Source organism: Salvelinus namaycush, unplaced genomic scaffold (genome assembly GCF_016432855.1).
Source record: "Salvelinus namaycush isolate Seneca unplaced genomic scaffold, SaNama_1.0 Scaffold15, whole genome shotgun sequence".
Classification (NCBI taxonomy): domain Eukaryota; kingdom Metazoa; phylum Chordata; class Actinopteri; order Salmoniformes; family Salmonidae; genus Salvelinus; species Salvelinus namaycush.
The window spans coordinates 675,998-686,375 of NW_024058230.1; the positions used below are offsets into that span (position 1 = coordinate 675,998).

At 42.6% G+C, this 10,378-nt stretch overlaps 1 protein-coding gene across 1 annotated transcript in view; it reads left to right on the top strand.

The window, feature by feature from the left end:
• The window catches only part of LOC120036881 (salivary glue protein Sgs-3-like), a 70,028-nt gene that overhangs the window by 57,726 nt on the left and 1,924 nt on the right, over nucleotides 1–10,378 (top strand). The gene's annotated exons all lie outside the window — the stretch shown is intronic.

Consider the following 10,378-nt stretch of genomic DNA (forward strand, 5'->3'; position numbering starts at 1 on the left):
ACTACTAGTAAAGACTGTCTCAGTAGACTACTAGTAAAGTCTGTCTCAATAGACTACTCGTTGTAAAGACTGTCTCAATAGACTACTAGTTGTAAAGACTGTCTCAATAGACTACTAGTAAAGACTGTCTCAATAGACTACTAGTAAAGTCTGTCTCAATAGACTACTAGTAAAGACTGTCTCAATAGACTACTAGTTGTAAAGTATGTCTCAATAGACTACTAGTTGTAAAGATTGTCTCAATAGACTACTAGTTGTAAAGACTGTCTCAATAGACTACTAGTAAAGACTGTCTCAATAGACTACTAGTAAAGTCTGTCTCAATAGACTACTAGTTGTAAAGACTGTCTCAATAGACTACTAGTTGTAAAGACTGTCTCAATAGACTACTAGTAAAGACTGTCTCAATAGACTACTAGTTGTAAAGACTGTCTCAATAGACGACTAGTAAAGACTGTCTCAATAGACTACTAGTTGTAAAGACTGTCTCAATAGACTACTAGTTGTAAAGGCTGTCTCAATAGACTACTAGTTGTAAAGACTGTCTCAATAGACTACTAGTTGTAAAGACTGTCTCAATAGACTACTAGTAAAGACTGTCTCAATAGACTACTAGTAAAGACTGTCTCAATAGACTACTAGTTGTAAAGACTGTCTCAATAGACTACTAGTAAAGACTGACTACTAGTTGTAAAGTCTGTCTCAATAGACTACTAGTTGTAAAGTCTGTCTCAATAGACTACTAGTTGTAAAGACTGTCTCAATAGACTACTAGTTGTAAAGTCTGTCTCAATAGACTACTAGTTGTAAAGTCTGTCTCAATAGACTACTGGTTGTAAAGACTGTCTCAATAGACTACTTGTTCGAAAGTCTGTCTCAATAGACTTCCAATGTGACTGACCTGTGACTGACCTGTATAAAAGTGGAAAGTGTCCAGACTACTTTGGCCTGATTGACCAGTAGACTAGGCGTGAATGTTCTGAAAGCTTATCATCTGAATACTATCAGTGGAACAAAAGTCTTGCGGACTCTATGAGATTGTGTCCTACGAACAGCATCACCGCTCGATCAAATGTTCAGATTGAGATTTTAGGCCACTTCACAATAACAGCACTTACAGTTGACCAGGGCAGCTCTAGCAGGGCAGAAATTTGACAAACTGACTTGTTGGAAAGGTGGCATCCTATGACGGTGCCAAGTTGAAAGTCACTGAGCTCTTCAGTAAGGCCATTCTACTGCCAATGTTTGTCTATGGAGATTGCATGGCTGTGTGCTCGGTTTTATACACCTGTCAGCAACGGGTGTGGCTGAAATAGCCGAATCCACTAATTTGAAGACATGTCTACATACTTTTGTATTTATAGTGTATGTTTTGCCAATAATACGTTATGGTCAATAATATCAATGGCTGCACTGAAATCTAACAGTACAGCTCCCACAATCGTCTTCTTCTCAATTTCTTCCAACCAATCATCAGTCATTTGTGTCAGTGCAGTACGTGTAGTGTGCCCTTCTCTATACGCTTGCTGAAAGTCTGAGAGAAATACCATTGTATCTGGTCAAACACCATTTTCTCTCAAAAGTTTAAGCTAAGAGATGGCAGCAAGCTGATTGGTCGGCTGTTAGAAGCAGTAAAAGGGCCTTTACCATTCTTGGGTAGCGGCCTGACAGACCCTCCAGGATAAACACTTTTCTCCAGGCTCAGATTTAAAAGAGGGGTAATATAGACCTCTACCATCCTCGGTAGCTTGCCATGTAGGTCATCGATACCAGGTGCTGTCTCATTATTGACGGAACACTAGTCACATCAATAATGTTTACATGCTGTTTTACTCATTTCATATGTACATACTGTATTCTATTCTACTGTATTTTAGTCAATGCCACTCCGACATTGCTCATGCTAATATTTATATATTTCTTAATTCCATTCTTTTACTTTTAGATGTGTGTTTATTGTTGTGAACTGTTAGATATTACTGCACTGTTGGAGCTAGAAACACAAGCGTTTAGCTACACCTGCAATAACATCTGCTAAAAACATGTGTATGTGACAAATAAAATTTGATGTGATTTGAAATAGTCATTCAAATAATTGGCAATATCAAAAGGTTTTATGATGAAAGAGCCTTCTGATTCAATGAAAGATTTATTTTTATTTATTTTTTATTTGACCTTTATTTGACTAGGCAAGTCATTTATGAACAAATTCTTATTTATAATGATGGCCTACTGGGGAACAGTGGGTTAACTGCCTTGTTCAGGGAAAAGCTTTTTAACTTGTCAGCTCAGGGATTTGGTCTAGCAACCTTTGGGTTACTAGTCCAACGCTCTAACTACCAGGCTACCTGCCAACCCCATTTAAAGTACTCCAAAGCTATATTCCATTATACTTTATACCAGAGGTAGGCAATTAGATTCAGCAAGTACGATTTTTGTCAGAGTGGATGGTTCGAGGAGCCGGAACAAAGCTATAATCATTTGGAGACTTCAAATTGACCACAACTAAGCCCAAAAAGAGATTGTATTTGAAAATAATAATAATTTCAAACGTTGATGACATTGAGACACAATCACCTATGTCTCTAATTTCATTCGTGGGAATACTTGGGAACAGATTTCCTAAAATAAACAAATATTTTGTTGAATTCCAGGTGATTTAAAAAAAAAAAAATGTTTTTTTTACCAAAAACTAAAATGCCCCTTAAAAAATGATCTAAGACTTTAGACAACGTTATAGTGGAAATGCAGTGCATCAAGGCCTTGCAATTTGCTGCTTGTATTTACTGTCTAGACCATCCACCATTTCCACATCCACCGCCGTTTCACTATCACTCACAACTCCCACAGCTCCTAACAAACAGCATCATTCAAACATCTAATGCGTATTATGGAGCCACGGACCATTTGTATCAAGCGTCAAAGAGTAAGATTGCAGATCTAGGATCAGGTGCCCCTTGTCCATCTAATCTTATTCATTGTGATTTAAAAGGCTAAACTGATCCTAAAACAGCACTCCTACTCTGAGACATTTAATTCATACGGACTTCATTTCTTAGGACGCATACAAATACCAAGAGTAGTATGCCTAGAGATGTTCCTCTGTTCTCAGGCTGGTACAGGTACCCCCACCACACTCCGCCCTCTCGCTCACCTCCAGCACACAGGCATTGTTGGGGCGAGTGACTCTGATCTTACAATGGCTAACCCCAAGTCGTATTTGCCTCATGATTCCTGCATGCTTTGTTGACTACAAACTTTCTTTACCCAACCGTGGGACAGACTGTTTGTTCCCACACTCGGGAGTCTGACTCTCTATTGGTTACACGGACTTTTGGCCTCCCATCCCATTCTTGTCACCTCTCGCCGGCTTTGTATTCATGTTACCTGATGAAATTGCTGTATAATATGATCTTGTTGCCACCAAATCACATTCAGATGTCATAAATCAGCACTGCAGAGCTCTCCCTGTCCTCTGCCGTGCCTTGATTGTATTACTGTTGATGATATCGGCTACCCGGATAAAGCACTAAATAAACTTCAGTTAGTGCTAAATACGGCTCCTAGAATCCTGACTAGAACCCCAAAATTTGATCATATTACTCCAGTGCTAGCCTCCCTACACTGGCTTCCTGTTAAGGCAAGGGCTGATTTCAAGGTTTTACTGCTAACCTACAAAGCATTACAGGCCTCCTAATTGTCCCTAGAATTTCTAAGCAAACAGCTGGAGGCAGAGCTTTCTCCTATAGAGCTCCATTTTTATGGAATGGTCTGCCTACCCATGTGAGAGACGCAGACTCGGTCTCAACTTTTAAGTCTTTACTGAAGACTCATCTCTTCAGTGCGTCATATGATTGAGTGTAGTCTGGCCCAGGAGTGTGAAGGTGAACGGAAAGGCTCTGGAGCAACGAACCGCCCTTGCTGTCTCTGCCTGGCCGGTTCCCCTCTCTCCACTGGGATTCTCTGCCTCTAACCCTATTACAGGGGCTGAGTCACTGGCTTACTGGTGCTCTTTCATGCCGTCCCTTGGAGGGGTGCATCACTTGAGTGGGTTGAGTCACTGACGTGATCTTCCTGTCTGGGTTGGCGCCCCCCCTTGGGTTGTGCTGTGGCGGAGATCTTTGTGGGCTATACTCGGCCTTGTCTCAGGATGGTACGTTGGTGGTTGAAGATATCCCTCTAGTGGTGTGTGGGCTGTGCTTTGGCAAAGTGGGTGGGGTTATATCCTTCCTGTTTGGCCCTGTCCTGTGGTATCACCGGATGGGCCCACAGTGTCTCCTGACCCCTCCTGTCTCAGCCTCCAGTATTTATGCTGCAGTAGTTTAGGTTTCGGGGGGCTAGGGTTAGTTTGTTATATCTGGAGTACTTCTCCTGTCTTATCCGATGTCCTGTGTGAATTTAAGTATGCTCTCTCTAATTCTCTCTTTCTCTCTTTCTTTCTCTCTCTCGGAGGACCTGAGCCCTAGGACCATGCCTCAGGACTACCTGGCATGATGACTCCTTGCTGTCCCCAGTCCACCTGACCGTGCTGCTGCTCCAGTTTCAACTGTTCTGCCTGCATCTATGGAACCCTGACCTGTTCACCGGACGTGCTACCTGTCCCAGACCTGCTGTTTTCAACTCTCTAGAGACAGCAGGAGCGGTAGAGATACTCTGAATGATCGGCTATGAAAAGCCAACTGACATTTACTCCTGAGGTGCTGACTTTCTGCACCCTTGACAACTACTGTGATTATTATTATTTGACCATACTGGTAATTTATGAACATTTGAACATCTTGGCCATGTTCTGTTATAATCTCCACCCGGCGCAGCCAGAAGAGGACTGGCCACCCCTCACAGCCTGGTTCCTCTCTAGGTTTCTTCCTAGGTTTTGGCCTTTCTAGGGAGTTTTTCCTAGCCACTGTGCTTCTACACCTGCATTGCTTGCTGTTTGGGGTTTTAGGCTGGGTTTCTGTACAGCACTTTGAGATATCAGCTGATGTAAGAAGGGCTTTATAAATACATGTGATTTAGATTTTTTGATTTTTAATGTTTATTTTGAACCCTGGCCCATCTACTGTTGCTAGCCCCAATTCTGACTTGTTTTTCTGATATTTGCTTCACTGATTTCTGATCTCGTAAAAACCTGGGTTTACTGCACGTTAACACGAGAAGCTTTTACCTAAAATGGATCAATTGAAAGTGTGGGTTCACAGCTCCAATCCAGATGTGTTGGTCATTACTGAGACGTGGTTTTAAGAAAGAGTGTTTTGAATACTGATGTTAACCTTTCTGGTTATAACCTTTTTTGGAGAGAAGACAGATCTTCCAAAGGTGGGGGAGTGGCAATCTTTACCACTTACTCACTCACTCTCACACACACACACACACACACACACACACACACACACACACACACACACACACACACACACACACACACACACACACACACACACACACACACACACACACACACTACACACTACACACTACACATATCACAACTGCTGCTAACAGACTATTATTTACTATTGCTAATACTGCAAAGTTTAAACACTTGCACCCAATCCCCCTTTGTGCCTTCCGGTATTATACTTATGCTGAAATGTCTATTCTGAAGTCTTCAAAATACTACAGTGAATACTGTAGTATTTACTGTAGTATACTGTAATATTTACCGTGGTATGTACTGTAGTACTGCAGTATACTGTAGTATTTACTGTAGTACACTGCAGTATTTACTGTAGCACTGTAGCACACTGTGGTATTTACTGTAGTGTACTGTAGTATTTACTGTAGTGTACTGTAGTATTTACTGTGGTATACTGTAGTATTTCCTGTAGTACTGTGGTATACTGTAGTATCTACTGTAGTATACTGTAGTTTACTGTAGTATATACTGTAGTTTACTGTAGTATTTACTGTGGTATTTACTATTGTGTACTGTGGTATTTACTGTAGTGTAGTGTAGTATTTACCGTAGTGTGCTGTAGTATTTAATGTAGTATACTTTAATGTACTGTGGTATTTACTGTAGTGTACTGTAGTATTTACTGTAGTACACTGTGGTATTTACTGTAGTGTACTGTAGTATTTACTGTAGTACACTGTGGTATTTACTGTAGTGTACTGTAGTATTTACTGTAGTACTGTGGTATACTGTAGTATTTACTGTAGTGTACTGTAGTATTTACTGTAGTATTTACTGTAGTGTACTGTAGTATTTACTGTAGTATTTACTGTAGTATTTACTGTAGTGTACTGTAGTATTTACTGTAGTACACTGTAGTATTTACTGTAGTGTACTGTAGTATTTACTGTGGTATTTACTGTTGTGTAGTGTAGTATTTACCGTAGTGTGCTGTAGTATTTAATGTAGTATACTTTAATGTACTGTGGTATTTACTGTAGTGTACTGTAGTATTTACTGTAGTACACTGTGGTATTTACTGTAGTGTACTGTAGTATTTACTGTAGTGTACTGTAGTATTTACTGTAGTACTGTAGTGTACTGTAGTATTTACTGTAGTGTACTGTAGTATTTACTGTAGTGTACTGTAGTATTTACTGTAGTACACTGTGGTATTTACTGTAGTGTACTGTAGTATTTACTGTAGTGTACTGTAGTATTTACTGTAGTGTACTGTAGTATTTACTGTAGTACACTGTGGTATTTACTGTAGTGTACTGTAGTATTTACTGTATTGTACTGTAGTATTTACTGTAGTGTACTGTAGTATTTACTGTGGTATACTGTGGTATTTACTGTAGTGTACTGTAGTATTTACTGTAGTGTACTGTAGTATTTACTGTAGTACACTGTGGTATTTACTGTAGTGTACTGTAGTATTTACTGTATTGTACTGTAGTATTTACTGTAGTGTACTGTAGTATTTACTGTAGTGTACTGTAGTATTTACTGTGGTATTTACTGTAGTGTACTGTAGTATTTACTGTAGTGTACTGTGGTATTTACTGTAGTGTACTGTAGTATTTACTGTAGTACTGTAGTATTTACTGTGGTATACTGTGGTATTTACTGTAGTGTACTGTGGTATTTACTGTAGTGTACTGTAGTATTTACTGTAGTGTACTGTAGTATTTACTGTATTGTACTGTAGTATTTACTGTAGTGTACTGTAGTATTTACTGTAGTGTACTGTAGTATTTACTGTAGTGTACTGTAGTATTTACTGTGGTATTTACTGTAGTGTACTGTAGTATTTACTGTAGTGTACTGTGGTATTTACTGTAGTGTACTGTAGTATTTACTGTAGTGTACTGTAGTATTTACTGTAGTGTACTGTAGTATTTACTGTAGTGTACTGTAGTATTTACTGTGGTATACTGTGGTATTTACTGTAGTGTACTGTAGTATTTACTGTAGTACTGTAGTATTTACTGTGGTATACTGTGGTATTTACTGTAGTGTACTGTGGTATTTACTGTAGTGTACTGTAGTATTTACTGTAGTGTACTGTAGTATTTACTGTAGTGTACTGTAGTATTTACTGTAGTACTGTAGTATTTACTGTGGTATACTGTGGTATTTACTGTAGTGTACTGTGGTATTTACTGTAGTGTACTGTAGTATTTACTGTAGTGTACTGTAGTATTTACTGTAGTGTACTGTAGTATTTACTGTAGTGTACTGTAGTATTTACTGTGGTATACTGTGGTATTTACTGTGGTATACTGTAGTATTTACTGTAGTGTACTGTAGTATTTACTGTAGTGTACTGTAGTATTTACTGTGGTATACTGTGGTATTTACTGTGGTATACTGTAGTATTTACTGTAGTGTACTGTAGAATTTACTGTATTGTACTGTAGTATTTACTGTAGTGTACTGTCTCCCCGACAGTAAAGGACTGACCAGCTGTGGCTGAGGTGTGTGGGATCCTTGATTATGCTGCAGGACTTCCTCAAGCACCGTTTCAAGTAGATGTCCTGAACACGTCCCCAGTAATGTACTGGGCTGTCTTCTCCACCCATTGGAGGGGCCTTGCGGTCATGAACGGAACAATACCCGTACCGGGCCATGATGCAACTGGACAGGATTCTCTCGATGGTGCAGAGGAAGTATTTGGAGAGGACCCGGGCTGGAATGCTAACTTTATTCAGCTACAGTAGGAAGTAGAGACGCTGTTGAGTCCTCTTGACAAGAGTGGTGGAATTGTTTGTCCATTTCAAATCCTCTGTGATGTGGACGCCGAGGAGCTTAAAACGACCAACTCTCTCTACTGCAGTCCCTGTTGATGTGGATCGCGGCATGTTCCCTCCTCTGTTTCCTGAAGTCAACAATCATCTCCTTTGTTTTGCTGACGTTGAGGGAAAGGTTGTTGTCATGACACCACAATGCCAGTTCCCTTACTACCTCCCTATAGGCTGACTAAACCGTGGTGTCGTTTAGCAAACTTGATGATGGAGTTGTTGTTGAACAGGGAGTACAGCAGAGGACTGAGGACACACCCCTGGGGGGCCCCTGTGTTGAGTCAGTTTGTGGGTGAACAGGGAGTACAGCAGAGGACTGAGGACACACCCCTGGGGGGCCCCTGTGTTGAGTCAGCTTGTTGGTGAACAGGGAGTACAGCAGAGGACTGAGGACACACCCCTGGGGGGCCCCTGTGTTGAGTCAGTTTGTTGGTGAACAGGGAGTACAGCAGAGGACTGAGGACACACCCCTGGGGGGCCCCTGTGTTGAGTCAGTTTGTGGGTGAACAGGGAGTACAGCAGAGGACTGAGGACACACCCCTGGGGGGCCCCTGTGTTGAGTCAGTTTGTTGGTGAACAGGGAGTACAGCAGAGGACTGAGGACACACCCCTGGGAGGCCCCTGTGTTGAGTCAGTTTGTGGGTGAACAGGGAGTACAGCAGAGGACTGAGGACACACCCCTGGGGGGCCCCTGTGTTGAGTCAGTTTGTGGGTGAACAGGGAGTACAGCAGAGGACTGAGGACACACCCCTGGGGGGCCCCTGTGTTGAGTCAGTTTGTGGGTGAACAGGGAGTACAGCAGAGGACTGAGGACACACCCCTGGGGGGCCCCTGTGTTGAGTCAGTTTGTGGGTGAACAGGGAGTACAGCAGAGGACTGAGGACACACCCCTGGGGGGCCCCTGTGTTGAGTCAGTTTGTGGGTGAACAGGGAGTACAGCAGAGGACTGAGGACACACCCCTGGGGGGCCCCTGTGTTGAGTCAGTTTGTGGGTGAACAGGGAGTACAGCAGGGGGTGAAGGACACACCCCTGGGGGGGCCCTGTGTTGAGTCAGTTTGTGGGTGAACAGGGAGTACAGCAGAGGACTGAGGACACACCCCTGGGGGGTGTGTTTTAAGGGTCAGTGTGGTTCAGTTGGTAGAGCATGACGCTTGTAATGCCACGGTGGGGGGTTCGATTTCCACAAGGAGGACCCCGTACTAAAAAAATATGCACTTTTTTTTTTTTTTTTTTACTGTGGTAAAAAATTTGTGTAGACCAGGCCTTGTGTGTTCCATATCATTTTTTGGGGGGGTGATTGTCATTGGTGATGGATAGGACAGGGGTATTGTCTGTTAACAGGATGTGGAATGATGTTGCTAACGTGCCCTTTCTTCATCAGCACACATCAAATCATCAGCTCATTCAACATTGAACAGAGGAGAGAAGATATATTGATAAAAACCCTGCCTCACTAAGTCTAATCCGCATCTCAAATTGCACTCTATTCCCTATATAGTGCACTACTTTGGACCAGAGCCCTATGGAACCCTATTTCCATATATAGTGCACTACTTTAGACCAGAGCCCTATGGGTCCTGGTCAAAAGTAGTGCACTATAGAGTATAGGGTGCCATTAGAGATGCAGGCTTGATGTCGCTACCCCCTTGTAGCCTAGATGTCGCTACCCCCTTGTAGCCCAGATGTCGCTACCCCCTTGTAGCCTAGATGTCGCTACTCCCTTGTAGCCTAGATGTTGCTACCCCCTTGTAGCCTAGATGTCGCTACCCCCTTGTAGCCTAGATGTCGCTACCCCCTTGCAGCCTAGATGTCACTACCCCCTTGTAACCTAGATGTCGCTACCCCCTTGCAGCCCAGATGTCGCTACCCCCTAGCAGCCTAGATGTCGCTACCCCCTTGTAGCCTAGATGTCGCTACCCCCTAGCAGCCTAGATGTCGCTACCCCCTAGCAGCCTAGATGTCGCTACCCCCTTGTAGCCTAGATGTCGCTACCCCCTAGCAGCCTAGATGTTGCTACCCCCTAGCAGCCTAGATGTCGCTACGCCCTTGCAGCCTAGATGTCGCTACCCCCTTGTAGCCTAGATGTCGCTACCCCCTAGCAGCCTAGATTTCGCTACCCCCTTGTAACCTAGATGTCGCTACCCCCTTGCAGCCCAGATGTTGCTACCCCCTAGCAGC